Source organism: Pyxicephalus adspersus, chromosome 6 (genome assembly GCF_032062135.1).
Source record: "Pyxicephalus adspersus chromosome 6, UCB_Pads_2.0, whole genome shotgun sequence".
NCBI classification, from domain to species: Eukaryota; Metazoa; Chordata; class Amphibia; order Anura; family Pyxicephalidae; genus Pyxicephalus; species Pyxicephalus adspersus.
This window is the reverse complement of record NC_092863.1, coordinates 24,738,825-24,760,225: the sequence shown is the minus strand read 5'-3', so window position 1 is coordinate 24,760,225 and position 21,401 is coordinate 24,738,825. Positions and strand designations below refer to the sequence as shown.

The window sequence follows — 21,401 nt, the reverse complement described above, 5'->3', positions numbered from 1 at the left end:
TTTCACTATCGAGCTTGCATTAAAAGTCACTGTTCCCCTAAAAAATCATTCTTTCTAATGGCACACATATTACCCTTAGCCCTAAAAAAAACTGTTTGCTCTGTTAAAATGTTTTAAACATTTATGTGTGCTAAGAAAAAAGCATATTTTTAAATCACTACTTAAAGCTAATTATTTTCCAGGACTAAATGATGCCTTTAGTTTTAAGTCTTTTCTGTAACTATATTGTTTAATAAGTGCTTATATGTTCTGCCACTCAAATTACTGCCAATAGAAAGGCATGATCCAATAGATGTTTATATGAATTGTTCTAATAGAAGGAAAATGCAGTTTCGTTACGCTGCTTTGTAATACACTGTATTATACTATGTTCATATTGTACCATATGTGACTGTTATGGAGGTTCGACACACTTTTTTGTATATGATATTTTGTATCTGTAAATTACCAAAGCTGATTGCTATGAACATTTGTTGTCTATTGATATCTTATATATGTACATGTACTTTTACTCTCTCAATATTTAGTAATTTTTGATGTGTATATTATAACATTCAATGCTATCTGCATTATCTCATTCACAGGACCTGATTCTGATGTGTCCCAATGCACAGGATTATGTGGGGACTCCTATCCCCCTAGGGAGGAACTAGACTTGCTCTTTCCCCTTCCCTAAGCTTGACTTGCGGGGACAGGGGCACCCAGAGACACTCTGGGTGCACCCTGACGCGGTCCTGCCTCTATTCAGAGGCAAATACTGCTTCTCCCCGTATATCTCCGTCTTTTTAGATGGAGATACTGTGAGGCAGCTGCTCTCTGACCAGCTGCAGCACTGAGTCAAAGAGGGGCGGGGGAGATGCCCTCCCTCCTCTGCACTGGACATGACAGGCTGGAGTTAACATGCTCTGTGATGAACACTGGGGGATGACGTTTTCTAACACCGCCCCCTTGACGTGACATCATCCAATAGCCTCAAGGCTATCTCCAGACTTCTGGTCTGAGCACGTGGGGCAGGGGGAGGTCCTATAAACGCTGTCCTATTAAGGGAATGGCGTCCCTCAGATCTTCCTGTATGCTGGGTCTCCAGCTGCATGCTGAGTCTCCAGCTGCATGCTGAGTCTCCAGCCACAGATCTCCCTACATGCTGAGTTTCCAGCTGCTGTCCTGCACATCTCTCCAGGAGCTGTTTGTAACATACTTACAAACTCTCTATCTGGTATACAGAATACACCTAGGATCAACTATATAAGGTAACAATATCAGTCTGTCATACTGACATACTCGCATCATATTATACTTTAAAGTCTATGCCCCTCATTCATTAATGAAATCCGCGCTCGCTGGAAGCGCGAACGTACGCGCGGCCATCGATCGCGGATTACTGCGGTCCGGACTCGAGTATGCGCGTACCCCCCCCCTTTTTATTATTTTTCTCCTTGTTATTCTATGAAAATGTGTTGTGTAGTGTTATTGTTTATTTTTTTTGAAAGTTTCAATAAAATCATTGAAACAAAAAAATAATAGGGTAATGTGAATTAGGGTAAATTTAGCTGGCATCAGTTCTGTCCTGCCTCTGACATGCTTTTGCTTCTGCATTCCAACTGACATGGAAGAAGGGCTCTTTTGCAGTGATCGCAGTCCAGTCTTAAGATGTAATTTCAAAGGTTTATAGTAGAAACAATGGCAAATAGAGCAGTGGAATGCCCAACAACAGGGGTAAGGAACCTTTTTTTGGCTGAGAGAGCCAAAAACACAACATATTTTAAAATGTAATTCCATGAGAGCCATGCAATATGTTTAAAACTAAATACAAGTAAATGTGTGAATTTTATGTTATGCTGTTGCTAACCAATGAATGAATAATGAATGAATGAATAAAGTACTTCTTACCAATAATGCGACTTCTGGTGCTGCATGGTTTAGCTGATCGCTTTGTAGTCTGGTTGATACGTGGTGAGGTTAAGTTTCATGCAGGCGTTGAGACTTCCATCCGTTAAACGTGATCGTAGGTTGGTCTTAATGTTCTTTAGATGTGAGAAAGACTGCTCACATGCATACGTAGAGCCAAACATTGTCAGTACAGCAATACTCACACACTGAAGTGTGTGGTATGTGACAGGAAGTGCGTTCCAAGTTTTGACAATCAGCTGGTCCACGGGTTGAAGTTTTTTCATTTCTCTCCACTTGTGTTTGCTCGCCAACTCTGCTTGCTGTCGTGCAAGTCTTTCCAAATCTTCATTCAGTGACGTGAACTTATTCAACCACATGTCTGAGGCCTTCAGGTCAGCAGCTTGTAGCTCAAAATCTCTGATGGAGACACCGGGGATGTAACTCAGGTCGGTGCTGTCCACTGCACACTCGTGTGGATGGGTGATGAACTTAAAAAGATGAGTGTGCTCACCAAATTCTCCAAAGCACGCTTTGAATGACTGCAGGAGATTAGATGTGAAGCCCGCTAGCTGCTGAAGATCAAGATGTTGAGCAGAGTCACTTGCTGTGCATGCATCTTTAAACTCTCCCAGTTTTTCAAAGTGTAGTAAACGACCTGTTTCAGTGTCGGCGATGAAGAGTTCTAGCTTGTTTTCAAATGCAAACACTGCTTGTTGAAGGGATAAGACTGTGATGCAATTTTATCATTGCATATTAGACACACTGCAGAACCTGCTCTCTCCACAAAGGCGAATTCCTCTGTCCATTCCTGCTGAAAAGTACGATATTCCTCATCTTTTTTTCTTTTAGCCATCTTCTTCAATACAAGGGTTTCTGCAATTAGCTAGCTGACTGAGGTGAGGAGGATACCACACCAGGTAGTGGTCCGTGGGGCAGGACATCAAACTCACGCACACAACTAAACCTATAAAAACAAAAGTTAAGTCCCAAAGAGAAACCACAAAAAGAGGCATTTGCTTTCAATTATTATCATTAGCAATCTACCAAGCTAGCTTCTATAATTTAACTATCCACACACATTTTTAAGCAAAATGAAAATGAAAGTTTAACATAACAGAAACAAGTTTTAAGTCTCATTTTAGTGTTTGAAGCACTTTGGCAGCAAAACCCTGCTATTGTTAGATAAAGCTGATGAAATACTAAATTCTTTTAAAATGAGAGGACTGGGTTTTTTCCTAACAAACCCAGCTTATAAATCATGTTTCAGTCTGCTAGAGAGGCTGTTAGAATTTCCCAGGCATTATTGGCACTCTCTGGCAAAGTAGATGGCTTAATAGGACTTCCCTAGAGACTGCACATGCTGCGGGGCAAGGCAGGGTGGGTGCAGAGATGCTAGATGCTGGATGCGGGGTCCCAAGATGCTGGATGGTGGATGCGATGCAGGGGGGCGTGGCCTGCGCTCGGCGGAGAGAAGCTGTGTTTTAAGCCCTAGAATCTAAGGCTTAGAACACAGCTTCTCTTCGAGGAGCGCAGGCCACGTCCCCCATAATTCTTTTATTTAAAGATTTGGCAGCGAGCCAGATGCAGCCATCAAAAGAGCCACATCTGGCTCACAAGCCATTGGTTCCTGACAGGGAGTGCAACAACTATGCACTCCCTGTTCCAGTCCATGTAGCTCAGACTTCACCTCTGGCAAAATGGAGAAGTAGATTTCATTACAACAGGGGTTGTAATGGTAAGGTAAAAACTGCAGCATGACCAATAGGATTTCAAGTAATTATGTTTCCAGTGCCCCTGTTTATTTTCACACTTGTAGTCTGATTAGTATTTGTGTAGTCTCTTTAAATATTATGCAGTCTAATATGGGGCATCAAGGCCTTCAAGTCTGGACTCCAGCCACTGTGGAACTTAGAATTGGAAATCTGTCCCACCCTCCTCAAATCTTTCTGCGTCAAAAATGTCTTTGCTGTTTTGTTAAATAGAAGCATAGAACAAACATGCATTGACTGTCTCTATATCTCCATGTGTTGTGCATGGTTTTGTTTCTGCCAACACCAGTTAAACAAGTCTGCCTTTACAAAATACAGATTTTAAAGGGGTTAGCTTGTACAGAGAATTTCCAGACAATATTTTGGATTTTAAAGCACTGTGCTTAGTTTGAATTGCCTCCCGGAAAACAAAAAACACCAACACTATCATTTTTCAATACAGGGCTACTTGGTCAACAGAAAACAATCAACAGAGCAGCTCTCTAGTTTGAGATAACACAGTCTTGGCCTAATCCCACATGCCTGTTGGCAGTACAGGCTGCTTTTAGTATGTGCCTCTGTCTTTCTTGGAGCAAATCTCACACTAAACCACTTGGCCAGCTATCCTAATCTGGAGACCACATTGACTCTCCCAGTACTTTTATTCCTGTTCCAGATAAAGAGAAGCAATAGAGAAGAAGGAGATGAGTATATATATATATATATATATATATATATATATATATAAATATTTATATATATATATTTGGTCTGATTGATAAAACACACGAAAAAAAAATATACCGCATATTATAAAGTAAGCTGTTTCGGGTCCTTTTTCTATGCAATTATTTTATGTACCAATTTTAGCAAAAGTATTGTTGCTGGAAGACAAAATAGAAAGAATATTCCCATGTTTGTTGATGATTCACAGTATTAAAAAAAAAATACAAAAAAAATAGCAGCATTGCTGAAACGCCGAGCTGAAGAAGGACTGTAGAAGGTAGAGAAGAAATCAATTAAAAGCAACAACAAAATCCTTGGGTGTATATAGATGTTTTTTTTTTATAACACTCAGAATGTAGGTATAGTAATGTATTTGGGGCACTATGAAAAAATATTCGTTGACCAAGTCACCAGCAAAAGCCGGTGTAGCTGCAACTGTACGGTGAGGCTGGCAAATGTTCTAAGAACAGCTCTCCAAGGTTCTGAAATTGTCTATCCAATTGACATTTGTAATATTGAAGCATACTTGCCCCTAAATGATGTGACTGCATTTGTTTTATTTTTCAGGCTGCTTTTCCTTTTTTGCAAAATTATAAAGGTTAAAATAAAGACTCAAGGGTTCAGCTTTAAACTTGTCTCTGTCATATCATCTTCTTTACATGTGGTGCGGGGGCAATAAAAACAAATGTAGCCACCACATCTTAGGACCAGTAAGCTGCTATGTATTTTTTTTTTAATTTTTGCTAGGTGGTCACTTTTCTCTAGTGAACTGCTTTCATGACACTATACCATTTATCATGCATGCTGTTTTGAGTTTATAATAAATCACTGGCAGAAGAGAGTTGTAATCATCGTAAATGCACTGGAGGCTTTAAAAGCGCTTGAAATTTATTCAATTCCCTTGTAAGCATTTAGACCAACCTACAAGAATGCATAATACATTTTACCATGCAGTGTAGTCTTTTAATGCTCAACACATGGTTGGATCAGATTTACTATTAAAGTTAATATTTAATTGCTGCTCTTCTATTTACTGGTCTTGTCACTCCCCTAGGATGTCAATGTGACTTTTTTTTGCTTTTTTTATTATGCAATGCCTATATATTATAGAAATATATAAATACTATGATAGAAGAGCCCAGATCTATAAACTGTATCTGGTGCTTTCTGAGGAGTTGTTTTTGGAACCTCACTCAACACCCATATGTTGAACAGCCCATGGGCTCTTATTTGCATGATGGTGTCCTCTCCCATAACCTAGGAATACTAATACCTGGTGTGACCAGGTTGGTAGTGTCTGTTTAGGAGGCAAAGTTCTGAAACATTAGTCAAAAAAATTATTCTTTTCACCATGGCTCCCAGCTGATGTAATCAACAAATGTGCTGGGAATGTAACATAGATTAACTGTTACAGCAATTATTTTTATCACTAAACAAAACATCTAACAAATGTATAATAATGTTTCTTCTGATGATAAATGTATGGCAAATGTTCATTAAATATGACATTCAATTATTTATAAATAGGCCTCCTTTGTATTTATAACTCAAAAGTTCTGGGTCTTGCACTGTACAGGACACAGAATATTTGGAAAGCTGTGGCTGCATTCATTGAGAAGAGTGTGCGATCCCCGGGGCAATAGAGGTTAATAAACCTCTAGTGCCCAGGGATCGCAGAGGATTTCCAGGGCTGCATGATGCAGCCCTGGAAATTCTCCTGTTTGGCGAGAGCTCGACCTCTTGGCGAATCAGAAGGCCCTTCTCGCTTACATTTTCAGGAAGTGAGAAATGCCGATTCGCCGCTAGAACGAATTTAATATTCTCGCTCGCTCATCCCTACTAGTATCTACATTTATAATTGCAAAAAGAAACCAAGATAATATGTTGACCAAGGAATTGATCCCACTATTTGAGTAAAATGGAGAAGGCATTTTACCTCCATGAAGCAAAATTACCTGCATTTGTCTAAGGTTTTGTTCTTCCTCTTTAGCAGTATGGTTGTTGTCACAAATGTTGTTAATGATAAACAGTAAATCTTTGCCAAAGTTTGTGCATATATATATATATATATATATATATATATATATATATATACATACACACACCAAAGTTTGTATATATATATATATATATATATATATATATATATATACATACACACACACAGGTGCATCTCAATAAATTAGAACATCATCCAAAAAGTTAATTTTTTTTACCCATTTTATCCCAATGCAGGGGTCACCCTCTGCTGCAGCTACTGGTAAGGCATTCCTAAGAGAGATAGTCAGACTCCATGGAATTCTAGATGACATTGTATCAGATAGAGGAGTGCAATTCACTTCTAAGTTCTGGCTGGAGCTTTGCAAGAAGCTTTGTAAAAAGACTATCATCCCCAGAGTAATGGTCAAACAGAGAGAACCAATCAAACTTTGGAACAATATCTCCGCTGTTTCTGAGCTGTATCTCAGTATGACTGGGCCTCCCTGCTGCCCATGGCAGAGTTTGCATATAATAATGCTATTCACTTAGCCACCTCTCAGTCTCAATTTTTTGCTAATAACAGATTTCATCCCACCTTGCTCCCAAATTGCCCTTTCAGGACTTCAGTTCCTGAGGATCAGGATCGTGTCACTTTAATCTCGGATAATTTGAAAAGAATGAAATCCTGTTTGGCTCAAGCTCGGGCAAGAACAAAAAGGGAAGCTGACAAGAAGAGGGTTTGCCCGGGGTTTAGGTCTGGGGATCTTGTCTGGCTCACCACTGCCAACCTGAGACTTTGCTGCCCTTCTATAAATTTGGGCCTCATGTTTATTGGTCCTTTTCCTATCCTTAAGGTCATCAACCCAGTGGCTGTTCGACTTACACTGCCTGAGTCTTTTCGATCTCCACTAAACTGCCCTGCAGTGTCCTGTGCATGTCTGCTTCATCAAGCTGCGAAGTGCAGCTCTCCCTGTATGTCTCTGTGCATGCAGCACTTCCTGGTCTCACATCTCTGTGTGCAGTCCTGCTCACACTGACACAGCACAGGGAGGAGGAGCTCTGTAAAGGGTCAAAGGGGATTTTGTCTCAGCAGTAATGGAGGCTGGTGCTGTGACTTTGCACCAGCTAACTTGCTACTTTGCATTGTGCCACTCACTATACTTGACCTGACCTGTGCATGAACTCTGACTAGGCCTGTTTGCCTCCTGCCCTGACCTGTGCCTATTCTCTGACTACGCTTGCTTACCGCCTGCTCTGACCCGTGCCTGGACTCTGACAAAGCTTGTTTGCTGCTTGCCCAGACCTGTGCCTGGAATCTCTTTTGGTCTGCCACCTGTCTCCACACCGAGGCCACTTTTGTAGCGCAAGCCAATTTGGCATATTTCAAAGTTAAACTTGATGATCAAGATAAGTCTTGATAAATAAATGTAACATAGAGTACCCTAGTCTACCATTTGTTATACGCCCAGTGGCTCATTCAGGAGAAATCCCAGTGCTGGTTTTCGTTACACTACCCTCTCTTGAAGAACATGATTATGGTGATGAACTAGGTGACAACAATGATGAAGAGTTTGAAATTGAAGAGGAAATTGTTCCTAAGGGAATTGATCAGCATGAGTTGAGTGATTTGGCACATGATTTGGGACTATCGAAGAAGGCTTCAGAACCCCTAGCATCAAGACTGCATGAGAAAAACTTACTTGAAAAAGCTACAAAGGTATCGTACTTTCAAACCAGAGAAATAGCATTTCTGCAGTACTTTAGAACTGACAGTGGCTTTGTTTATTGCCATAGCATACCTGGTTTAATGAAGGAATTGGGAATTCCAATCTCTAACTCAACTGAATGGTGTCTATTCATCAATAGCTCAAAGTGGAGCTTAATGTGTGTCCTCCTTCACAATGGCAATATATTTGGGTGAGTTCCAATTGGCCATTCAGTTTCTCTTTGTGAAGAATATGCAGACATAAAGAGAGTCATGGAGTTGTTGCAATATCACTAACACAATTGGGTCATCTATGTTGACCTTAAAATGATATGCTTCCTTATTGTTCAGCAAGGGGATACACCAAGTATCCCTGTTATATGTGCATGTGGGACAGCAGAGCTCGTGAGAGGCATTGGGTGGAAAGGAATAGGCCTCCAAAATCTGCCCTAAAACCAGGTGATCCAAACATTCTACATGAGCCGCTTGTTGATGGAAGGAATATTAATTTTCCCACCTCTCCAAATGAAACTGGGTCTGATGAAGCAGATTGTTAAAGCATTGCCAACTGAAGAAGACTGTTTCAAGTACCTCATTTTGGCATTTCCTAGCCTGTCATTTGAAAAATTAAAGCCCAATATGTTTCATGGTCCACAGATTCGGCAGCTCATCAAAGATGAACATTTCATCAGGACAATGTCAGAAGTCGAAAAGAATGCTTGGTTATCATTCAAAGCCATTGTCAAGGACTTTCTTGGAAACACACGAGCAAATAATTACACAGAAATTGTCCAGAAACTTTTGGAGAGCTACAAAATGTTTGGTTTTGTATGGGCATCAAGGTGCATTTTCTGCATAGCCATATTTCTACCTTCCTGGAAAATCTTGGTGCAGTCAGTGATGAGCAAGGTGAACAATTCCACCAAGATTTGAAGGTCAGGGAAGGAGGGTATCAGTGTGGATGGGATGTACGTATGATGGCTGACTATTGTTGGAGCATCTGGCGGGATTGTCCTAACACTGAACGCTCTAGGAAAAGCTGTTAGTGTAAATGTTTACCTTAACCACTTACCTGGTTAATTTTCAAATGTTTTACTGTAAACAAAATGTCATAGAGTAACAATAAATGCTTTGTACGAACAAAAAACATTTAAATAAACAGTACATTCAAGTTATTATTTTATTAATTTTTCATTGTATGTACAAATTGTATGTTTTTTGACAAAAAAAGAGGGTACCCCTTATAACTAATAAACCAAAAATTAGTAAAAACACAAGTGTAGGATCTAACTCAACAAAAAATGCATTCCCCAGTTTAACCACCAGGCCGTTAAACCCGACCTTGGTTCGGGGTAAAAACACTTGCAAAAAGTGTTAAACCCGAACTTTTCTCAGGTGGGTAAACAAACATTATATTGCAATCTGATTGTCATACAATTTAAATTAAATTTAATTTAAATTTAAATGATTGCCTACAATCTAAAATAAATTTCCATGCTAAAAATGTAACACTTTTTGCATAGAAGTACAGAAGTTCGGAAAGAATTAGAATACCCGGCGTTCGCGTACGCGTCTCCCGGTGATTCCTGATGATGTCCGTGCATGCGCCCGTCGATGGGGGTCGTAGCGGGAAATTCAAATATTTTGTATTGGATTCAATACAAAGTCCTGTATCCAATCCAATACAAAATAATACAAAATATATTTATGTGGTTTTGTCTATAGGTATGTGACGTTGGACTCTGTTTTAAAATTTACCACACTAGGGAGGTGTTTTAGAAAAATATATTCTTTTACAGTATACCGAATTATTGCATTTTCAGTATTTTTGATTTATTTATGTATTCTTGTTTAAGCTGATTTTTGTGTTTTTTATTTATTTTATTAAAAGTAAATTTTTATTTTTACATGACTGTGTGTTTCAAACGTTTTTTATATTCATGATATCTACTAGACCCTTGTTTGGACATATTTCTGTAAGTTACAGGTCTACAATTTAAAAAAAAAAATTTCATGAAAAACAGTGTACCGCTTTTGGTACAGAAATCTAGACATCAGTGAAACGCCCAGGTGGTTATGGAATGACCAGCTCAATGAAAAAAACAAACAGCCAAACTTCACGGAATGCGCACGTCCCAATTACAGGGGAATTCGTAGCAGCTGTGCGCATAAAGATGGGTGTTGTCTAACTTTCTTTTTCTTTGTCTTTTTTTGTGACTTGGAAGAGGGGGGGGGGGGGGGGTTCGGTTTGGTGTGTTATCCAAATCTATGTTGCTACATTTCATACTTTGCTTACCAATAGCTGCTTTTATTTTTTAAACTTTGAATGTTTCAATATCCATCTTGCAATGATAAGTCAGTGTAATGCTGTTATTGTTTGTAGCCATATTGCTTCATTTCAATAATATGTCTTTATTACCACCTTTAAATGTTTGTTCTGCATAATTTCTAATCCAGTTTTCCACCCAAGAAAAGTCCAAATTGCATATTGGTTTTGTATGTATTTTTGAATGCAATATTTCTTGGGCCATTTTTAAAATATTTTAGCTTTATATGAAAGTGTAGGTTTACATGTGTTTGGTGTTTGTGTTTGTGTGTGTGTGTTTTTTGTTTTAATTTTGTCAGGTAAATTTAGTAGTGTCTATATTGTCCCTGTATTTTAACCTTTTGGAAAATGTGGTTATCTTGAATAAGGTAGTTTTACAAATTTTTTTTTTTAATGTGATCTCCTTTACAATCCCCCAGGATCTTTAACCTTGGGTGATCCAACAGACCTACAATTTACCAAGTAAGTTGTGATTGTTTTTGAGCATTTTCCTTTCTATGAATTGTTGAAAGCTAAAAACACAAGCACAGTTGCCTTATTAAAACTCCGGTGTTTGATTCGCATTGCTGTTTGTAAACTGTGTTTCCCAGCAGTTTAACCTGCCGAGCGGTAACCCCGAGTGTGACTCGGGGTAAAAAAACGGTGTTCAGAGCAGTAACCCCAAGTCCACTCGGGGTAGCTAAACTAATGTAAAAAAAAATAGTAAATCGAGCCTTACCTCCGCGATCCCCGTCTTCTTGCTTCCTCCGGCCGGTGTCCTCTGCATCTGATGAGTTCCAGGTGACGTTGGTGCGGATGTTCTGTTTGTGGCATGGCGGGAATTTCAAATATCTTTGTATTGCATTCAGAACTAAATTAATGTATTGAATGCAATACAGTGAATTGATATGTGTAAAAACAGTACATTGTACTTTTGCAGAGAAGGTGCATCATCATTCAGGTAAGTTTTTTTTTGTTTTTTGTGTATATAGTTTGTTTTGCTTCATGTGTACATATATGCATATATATACATATATCTATGTATACATTTAAATGTGTGTGTATATATATACATATAAAAGAAAAAAAATGGACGGAGTGCTCACGCAATGGCGGCGTAAACACGCATTTACAGAGAGCTCCCAGCCGGCAGTGGTCTTCTTTCAGTCTGGTCACGTCACAGTATGGATTTCTTTATGGATGTCTCATTTAAACTGGAGTTAGATGCCCTACAACAGCAGATCGTGTCAGTAGACACTAGGGTTTCGGAGTCTAATTCTGCACTAAACGCAGCCCGCATAACAGCCCTTGAGGATGTTACACCCCATATGCAAGCACAGCCTACATCACGTTTCCTGCATGATGTGGATATTGAGAATCAGAATTGCAGGAGTAACATGCAGATCAGAGATACCAAAAGCAACAGCTGGATTAGATTTGCAAGCACCGTTACAGTAATTTTAAACCTTGCACTGGACCGTCCCCTGACTACTGCTATCAATTTGGACAGAGTCCACAGGGTAAGTGGGGTTCGCACCCACCTGGGAGCTCTTCCACGTGATGTTTTGTGCAGAATCCATTTCTATAATATTAAAGAAGAGTTTATGAGGCAGGCATGGAGAAATTGTCTGTTTGACTTTGATGGGGCACAAATATAAAATTTTGCTTGTTCTATCCAATCATACTTGAGAATGCGTCGCATTCTGCGTTCATTGTTGGATATAATTCGTACAGCTCAAGCATCTTACAAGTGGGGATATCCCTTTCATTTACTGGTGTCCAAAAAAAATTTTAATCTTCACTCTGCACTGAAATTCCGACTGACATACTGTCTTTTTCAGATAGAAAGATGAGATCTTGAAACTTTGACCCTCCCAGGTCCAGTGCCCCCCAGTGTCCTTGTTCTGAGGTAAGGCCCTCAATGAGACTGAATGAGGACTTAAGTCATATGTTCTTTTTTTTATTGTTGGCTTAGACAGTTTGTAATATCAACATACATTGCTTGTTGCCTATCGCATGATCTCACTTACTCGGCGGGATCAAGTAATAATGATGCTTTCTCCTTTTGTTTTGCTATAATTAGGGCAAGGGCTTTACTACCATATTTTATAAGTACATGGCCATACAGGGATGTTTTCAACTGCCTATGTGCTACATAATCAGCGTTTATAAGATGTCATGTTGCCATGCTTTTAACAGTTTGGATATGACCCCCGTTTATATTTGCCTTAAATTCTGCTTACTGACTGGGCGGTGGAAGGCTTGCCTTACATTACTATTTGGGGCTAGCCAAATATGCTATATCCTTACCGCCTGGCCCCCCAGATTTCACTGACTGGGTGCCACACTATATAATATGTGGATGTTTTGAACCTTGCCTTTCCAATAATTATCATAAACAAAAAGGTTTTTTTTTTTGTTTCTGTAAAAATAGTTTTTGAATGTTTATGTCATGGTTATTGGCTGCTGACTTTTTCTACTATCTGTTTACTGGTTGTTTTCCTATTTTGCTTCCCAGAGTGCCCCCTATTTTTCCCCTGTTCTGCTACATAGTTACATAGTAGTAGGTTGAAAAAAGACAAAGGTCCATCAAGTTCAACCACTAGGGAAATAAACATATCCCAGATTTAAAACCCTAAAAGACATAGTTGGTCCAGAGGAAGACAAAAAACAAAACCCTTACAATTTGCTTCAACAAGGGAAAAAAAATCCTTCCTCATTCCATGAGGCAATCGGATGTTCCCTGGATCAACAGTCACTGTTGCTTTCATTTTAAAGCCTTAATACCCAGTTATATTCTGTGCTTCTAGAAAAACATACAGATTTTTCCTAAAGCAATCTATAGTAGTTGCTTAAACTACTTCCTGAGAGAGCCAATACCTTCCTCATTTTCACAGACCTTACAGTGAAGAATCCCTTCCTTATACGGAGCTTAAACGTCTTTTCCTCCAGACGTGTCCTCTTGTTCTTTTTAATGATCTCAAAGTGAATAATAGGGAAGAGAGTTTTCCATATGGATAGTTCATATATGTATACAGGGTGATCATATTCCCCCTTAAACGTTTCTTCTCGGGGGAGAATAGATTCAGTTCAGCTAATCTCTCCTTATAGCTGAGCTCCTCTATTTCTTTTATTAGTTTAGTTGCCCTTCTCTGCACTTTTCCTAATGTCCTTTTTGTGAACTGGTGCTCAAAACTGGACTGCATATTCCAGATTCCAACCAATGCTTTGTACAGGGACTGGATTATGTCTCGATCTCTGCAGTCTATTCCTATTTTAATACAAACAAAGTGCTAGCTTTAGATATTGCAGCTTGGCATTGCATGCTGGTATTAGGTCTATGATCCACCAGAACCTGCGAGTTCTTTTCCATTTCTGACTCCCCCAACTGTATTCCCCCCAGACAGTATGAAGCATGCATGTTGTTAGCTCCCAAGTGCATACCTTTACATTTATCTAGGGGGGTATGCCTTACTATCCTATGCAATCTGTCTTTCATTTTGAAGTTTTGCACATTTTATCTCCTTTTTACATCTTTTGTTATATTCTTTATAGTATTCAAACGATATAGGTGATCCATTTTTATATTTTAGGAATGCCCTTTTCTTGTTACTTATTAACATCAGCTGTGAGCCATATAGGTTTTAATTTTAGCCTCTTAAACTTATTACCCATTGGAATACATTTTTCAGTGTGCTTTTGTAGAACATACTAGCACTGGGGGGCCTATAGCAGACTCCAATAATTAATTGTGTGTTATTCAACCCTACATTGAACTCCACCCATAATGCCTCAACCTCATTGCTTGTTCCATCCGCAATTTCTTCTTTCACATTCACTTTTAGATCACTTCTCACATACAGACACAGACAGACAACACCACCCTTTTGTTTGACTCTGTCTTTAGGAAGGAGAGTATACCCAGGGATATTGACAGCCCAGTCATGCGAAGAACAAAGCCAGGATTCAGCAATGCCAACTAAGTCATAATTCTCCTCACTCATTAAGGCTTCCAACTCCCCTATTTTGTTTGCTAGACTTCTAGCATTGGTGAACAGGCTCTTTAAACCATTGCTGCTTTTACCATCATTGTTTGCCAAATCCTTTTGTTTTTCAGTGGAACTAGTACCGCACAATCCAATGTTTGTTTGTAACATGGGAAGCTCCAAACATTTATCCATAACCCTCCCCCCAACTATCCCTAATCCTCCCTGCACTAGTGGGTGACCCCTGACTTCTGCCACCTTATTTAACCGTCCCACCCCCCTCTGTCCTAGTTTAAATATCCCTCCACCATTGCCCTAAATCTTTCCCCCAGCACAGCAGTACCCCCTTCATTTAGGTGCAAACCATCTCTGGCATACAGGTTGTTCCCCAATAAAAAGTCTGCCCATTGCTCTATGAACTCAAACCCTTCCCTTTTTCACCAGGACTTAAGCCATGCGTTTTGTTGTCTAAGCTCCCTCTGCCTTTCCTGTGTTGCGCATGGCACAGGCAATATTCCAGAGAACATACCCTTGGAGGACCTTACCTTCAACTTGAAACCTAGTTCTTTAAACTGATTTTTAAGGATCCTCCATCTTCCATCTAATTTGTCATTGGTTCCAACATGGACCAAGACAGCTGGGTCCTGTCCAGCCCCTCCCAGTAATTTGTCCACTCGGTCTACCATATGCCGAACCCTGGCACCGGGGAGACAGTAAACCATTTGGTTGAAGGGATCCGGGCGACAAACTATTCTATCCATCCTCCTGATCATAAAATTCCCTATGACTACCAATTGTCTTTTCCTTCCTGCATTTCTCTCCCCAACACTACTAGATGTGCAGCTCTCCCAACTGTTAGGGGTAGCAGTAACATCTAGAGTTGCCACCACTGGGTCTGCTGCCTACACATCTTTACATAACTTTGCAAATAAGTTGGGGTGCTCAAACACAGGGCTGGCCTTCCTCTTCTGGGAGTTCCTACCACTCCCTTTAGCTACAGTAACCCAACTCTCTACATGTTCATCCTTATTAACCTCCCCGCCCTCCACATCTAAACCATTAACTGCCTGCTAAGTGAGCAGGAGATCCCTCTCAAGGTGATTGACTGATTTCACTGTTGCAATGTGCTTCTCCAGCTCTCCATTGCGAGATACCAGAATAGCGACTTGCTCACATCTGTCAAAGCAGTATTCACCTAGGAGTTGTTGCTCCATTTGTGCATACATATGTCAGACTGTGCACTGAACCAAACCTTCCACCTTGCTACCACTCATTTTCCCAGTTACAATGTTTGCTTGTTTACAAGGTTTGTTTACAGGGAGTTATAAATTTTACTTACAGTTTGTGGTTACCATAAGTGTTTTACCAGCCAATAGTAAGCAAGCTCAAGGTGAGTCTGCCAGGAACTTAAATCACCTGTGAAGCCTTGACAACTCCCTCTTAGATATCAGCAATGTGTTTTTGTGTATATGGCATTACAGGTCACCTCCCTCAATGTTAAGGGCCTGAACTCCTACATCAAGCTAGCCATAATTCTTTAAGAGCTCCACCCAAAGGACAAAAGATTACACGTACTACTCCACAATGCATAAGACGTATTCCTGCATTGACTTTTTTCTGATCAAGCACCATTCCATTCCCATGGTCATCTCATCTGCTATTGATGTGATCTCCGTTTCTGATCATGCACCTATGTGCGTTATGGTTCAAGTTGACCCTGCTACGCCTGAATCTTGTTCTTGGCAGCTAAATGACTTTTTGCTGGAGTCACTGGAGATACGTAGTAAAATTGAACATAAACTCTGAACCTTTTTTTTATTTTAATGGCTTCGGTGGGCAATTGTGCATCCCTTTGGGAGGCGCATATGTGCTATATTAGAGGGTTTTTTATTCAACAAGGACACAGAGTGCAAGAAGGAAAGGGAGGCAAAGTTGAACCAATTGCTCTCAAACCTACATAATTTAGAGATCTCCCATAAAAGACAACATACACCAGATCTCGAACAACAAATCACGTTGCTTAGAGAACGTATAAAGGAATTGTCCTGCTTTAAAACTAAATTGTTAATTTCTAAATGTAAGGGGTTCTATTATGAGCAGTCTAACAAATGTGGCAAGGCATTGGCATGGGGTTGCGGGAGAAAATGGCTCAGGCTTCCATCCCTAGCATCACTTCTACGTCCGGCAGGTTGGTACTTTCTACTCCAGACATTGCGTAAACCTTCTGAGTTTTCTATGAGAGCCTGTACAATTTAGACAAAAGTCATACCTCTAATTATGCTAAGAAAGATTTTAGTCGCGCTTACCTACGCTCCTCAGGTCTACCATTTTTTCCAGAGGAATTGGTTGAATCCCTTGGTACTCCACTTACAGCGAAAGAACTGCCATCTCACTGTCTCGCTCCTTCTCAATAAGTAATGGCCAGGTAATGGCCAGACAGTGTTGTGTCCCCTGTCCCCCCTTTTGCTTATATTGATACTGGAACTGTTTCTCCGACATGTTAGCAAGAACCCGATTGTTCGAGGTATATGGGTGGAGAAGCGGGAACACAAGGTGGCTGCTTATGCTGATGATCTGCTTTTTTATATCACCTCTCCTAGGACCTCTCTGCCCAATTTGTTGGCAGAAATCAGCAAGTACACAGCCCTATCCAACTACAAAATCAATGCGCATCTACCCTCCATTACAAGTCAATTTGAATCTTTAGTGCTTGATCTTTTTGGCTTTAGAGAAATCAAATATTTGAAAAAAAGATTGTTGCCAGATGTTATAATACATGTATCAAGGAACATTTAGTGATTTCACTTGTGTGTGTATGTCAAAATAGATTTTAAGGTATATAAATACATATGCATTTTCATTATTACTATTTTAACAGGACTGGTTTCTGGGGGGGGGGGGGATTAATCAAGTAAGTTTGCTTGGATGGTATGCATTGATGTGGCTTTTTGTAATCTTCATTATTGTTAGCTTCATCTGTTGCTGCAATGTTTTTGTGCCTGGTTTCTATATACGGTTTCTGTTGTTTAGCAATTTTTCAGCAATATTTTGTCATTTTATCCACAAATAATTAGTACAAATGTATGCATGGTTTCCACTCCAAACTGGTACTTGACCCCCGTTGTTGTCTTTGTCCAATTCTCAAAGTCAGATTGTCATATATTGGTATTTGAATGTATTATGTACATACTCTGTTTGTAAATAAATTGTCATGGGTTTATTTTCTTTAATTTTTTTTAATAGTCTGGCATTTTCTGAATAAGCTGTGGTTTTCCTTTAACATACTTCACTCATGTTTATTTGCTGCCACACAACTCCTCATTTGTAGTAATGTTATAGGTTTATTGTCATTGTGCTGTGCTGCCTGATCTTAGCCCCATTGTATACAAGCACACTTCCACTTGCTGTCCAAACAGGTTGTTAATTAGCTGTCTAGCTCAGTTGCATACTCATTCTAACACACCTGATGGTGATGGAAGGTCCAGGTTGCCAAGCACAACATTAAACCACATTGATTGACAAGCTGACAAGCATGGTCAAGCAGTAACGCGCCTGGGCACACAAATCACAACCAACTCCGGGTTAAACTTTTCAAAAACTTTATTCCGTAATCCAGGTACAGGCCGAGGTCAAAACACAAAAGATCAATCTGATTAGCGAGGTACAAAAGAATGAGGCAGGAGGTAGTCACTGACAATCAGAAGTCAGGGAAGGCGGAGTTCATGCAAAATCAAAAATCAGACCAGGTCACTGCTGGTAATTAGTCCGAGCAGATGAGAAGACACAGGGAAAGACAACAGAGGTTAAAAAGGTAATCCAGCATAGCAACTCACCCAAGCACACTGAAACACAGAGGGTATAACGGGCAAGGGTACTAATGACAGGGTCTCAATAAATGGACAGAGTGCCCAAACACATTGTGCCACCTGGCGCTATTGGATTAGAGGAACACACTGAATAATGAATCCCTTGCAGCCGATTTGGCCGCAGGGAATTTAAATCATACATGCCCCGGCTGCCTCGCCCCCGGGAGGTACAAGAGGCGCACATAGTAGCACACACACCTCTTACAGCAGGACCCCTGGGCCATGCTGTACTGTGCACGCCCGCAGGAATGCTGGGGATGCTGTTTGGCCGAACAGTAGTTTGGCCGGGACCGATCCCTCCGTCAGTGAGAGGAGATATGCTGCACAATAGGCAGTGGCAGTCCTGGCCATGCTGCCCGCTGCAGCAGTCTCCTCCACGCTGCCCGCGATCCCTGGAGTCGCCACAGACAACGCAGGATCACTGGCGGAGTAAGTACCTTACACAAGCACTCTGAGAAATGAACAGATGTTCTGTTGTTGCTCAACCTATTTTGTTCATTAAATACTGGAATGTATGCATTTTTTAGGTGTTTACATAATTTTAGACCTTGGCCTACCATATATTTACTTACTCACATCAACTTGGTAGTGGAAGCACATAAAGGTAGATTCCTTCTTTAACCAGAAGCAATATCATCCATGAATGTTGCTTTGAGCCAACCCTATGACATCAGAATTTATAGGAAGAAATAGGCAATCTTTTCAGTTTGAAACTTGTTAAGCAATATGCCAAACAACCCTCTTTACCTATTTCTTCCTATAATGTTTCTTTTATATGTATATGTACACACATATAAATGCATACATACATATTAACAGATTCATCTCGGCAGTTCAGGTCAGGTTCAGGTCATCATGGATCACCTCCATGGCTGAAAAGAAGTCATCAACTAAGCTGAAAGCAGGGTCTTCTGGAAGCAAGTTAAATGCCCACCTCTGGGGGTCACCCCTTATGATGGAGATGACTACTCCGATGTGTTGCCGAGTTGTCCCTAAGGCAATTGGGCAGAGCAGTACATACATACATATTTGCATGTATGTACATACATGAGTGCACATGAAGCAAAACAAACAATAAACACATAAAACAAAAAACGTACCTGAATGAGGATCCTTCTCTGCAAAATTGGCCGGTGCGTTTTTCAACCGATAGAACACAGTTCACGGGCACATAGCCGGTCTGCATTGGCTCACAACAATGTGCATCAAACACCTGAGTTTTAATAAGACAATTGTGCCGTTGCTTGTTTACTTGTGATTGGCTTCTGACTTTGCCTTTGAGACTGGCTGCTGACATCTTGCTCCCACCCTATACAGACCAACGATCACATGTGAAGGTTTTACTACCCACTATACACCAACGAAGAATATCTATACGTGGATAGCCCTCTATTTACTATCTATTACATATTAATATAGTGATACCTGCAGTGTTTACCACCCACCATCTGGTAATTATATTAAGAACCATGAACGCCTGCAACATCCTACTTACAAATACGCCATATATCCCTGTGAAGCACTCTCTAAACCAAAACAAAAGATCTTTTTAGACATTGATATATGTATCCGGATTATCGATAGATAAATCTATAAAAGCAAACAAGAACATGGGTGGATGATCTAGTCTGCTGGCAAAAGCGAGTGCTGCAAGAGTACTCAGGGATTTATCACCAGGCATGTCTTTGGGTCAGACATCATAAGCATTTAGGTATGCGCCTATGTAAACAGCTAAAATCAGTTAACTCTTTCCGAACCTGAAAATATTAGGTCATTTAAAAATGTGCTTATTTCTAAACTAATATGTATGTTTGAAACATTTGAACAAATAATACATTTTAATTTAGGGCTAAGTGGTGTGGATATGTGCCATTTGAAAGAATGATTTTTTTAGGAAAAGATTGACTTTTAATGCAAGCTCGCTATTGTCAGGCTGCCAAGATGTGCACCTCGAAGCTCCAGATATTTTCAGTTGATAAATGCTGGGAGAATAAGCCAGCGTATTCTCGATGGCTGAAAATTTATTGATAAATAGATTAGAGGGGTCCGATGCCAGATCGAAAATACACGCGCGCGAGCAAACTTTCGATTTTGCTTGATAAATCCGGCCCTGCGAGGTGATGTGATATGAATGTGCTCCACAAATGTATACCAGTTATCATAACAAGTTTATAAATAGGACCATAGTTTTCTTTTCTCCATTTAAGAAAAAGAGGAGGATCTCTAATTTGTTTTATTTTGTAATGATGCTACTGAATTTTTCAAAAAATGTGACTCTAATGTTCTTTATGACTTTTTGTTTCCAAGATAAAGGTACTACTAAAATAGAAGTGAAAGTCGTTCAATGGAATATATGGCTGCATATTTTGAAAGTATGTTGTTATAATTGAATGAAATAGCTGATAGCATATGTGCTTCATAATGCATGATTATGTGATATATGTTAATTACTAATAACTAAAACTAATAATATTTATAGCAATAAACACATTGAGTGATAACAGCGTACGATACTAATCAACAGAAGTGTAAATTTAAAGAAATAGCCTTACTTTCTGGTGTCCTGGTGTTCTGGTGTCTGAGTAAGTGTTGGTTCACATGTGACTGGAAAAGCTTACAAGGGTCTTTTGTTGAGGGACAAGACACATTGGGCCAGATTTATCAAGCAAAATCAGATGTTTTCTCGCACGCGTGTATTCGCGATGCGGCATCAGACTCCTCAAACCTATTTATCAACCAATTTTAAACCGCCGAGAATATGCTGGCGTATTCAGACATTTATCTACTAAAATGATAGTGCGCTTCAAGGCAGCTTGACACTAGCGAGCTTGCATTAAAAGTCAATCTTTCCCTAACAAATCATTCTTTAAACGACACACATCTTCCACTTAGCCCTAAATAAATATGTATGATGTGTTCAAATGTTTCAAACATATATATTAGCTTAGAAAAAAGCATATTTTTTAATGAGGTAATAACAAACATCCAAACTTCATGAACTGCGGATGTCTCAATTATAGGCGAATTCGTAGCAGCTGTGTGCATAGCTATGTGCATATATAGGGTGCATATATATAGGGTGTTGTCTGTTGCTTTTCCTTTTGTCTGTTTTTTTTGGCCCTGGAGGAGGAGGGGGAGGTCTTATCCTAATCCTAATCTATGTTGCTACATTTTTTACTTTGCTTACCATTTAGT

General features: G+C 39.8%; 1 long non-coding RNA gene across 1 annotated transcript; it reads left to right on the top strand.

The window, feature by feature from the left end:
• The first annotated feature begins 1,040 nt into the window (after positions 1-1,040).
• LOC140333342 (uncharacterized) lies at positions 1,041-20,014 on the top strand. The gene is made up of 3 exons (XR_011921320.1): positions 1,041-1,250; positions 10,795-10,837; positions 19,524-20,014. It is a non-coding gene; the product is annotated as an uncharacterized lncRNA (long non-coding RNA).
• Positions 20,015-21,401: the final 1,387 nt, after the last annotated feature.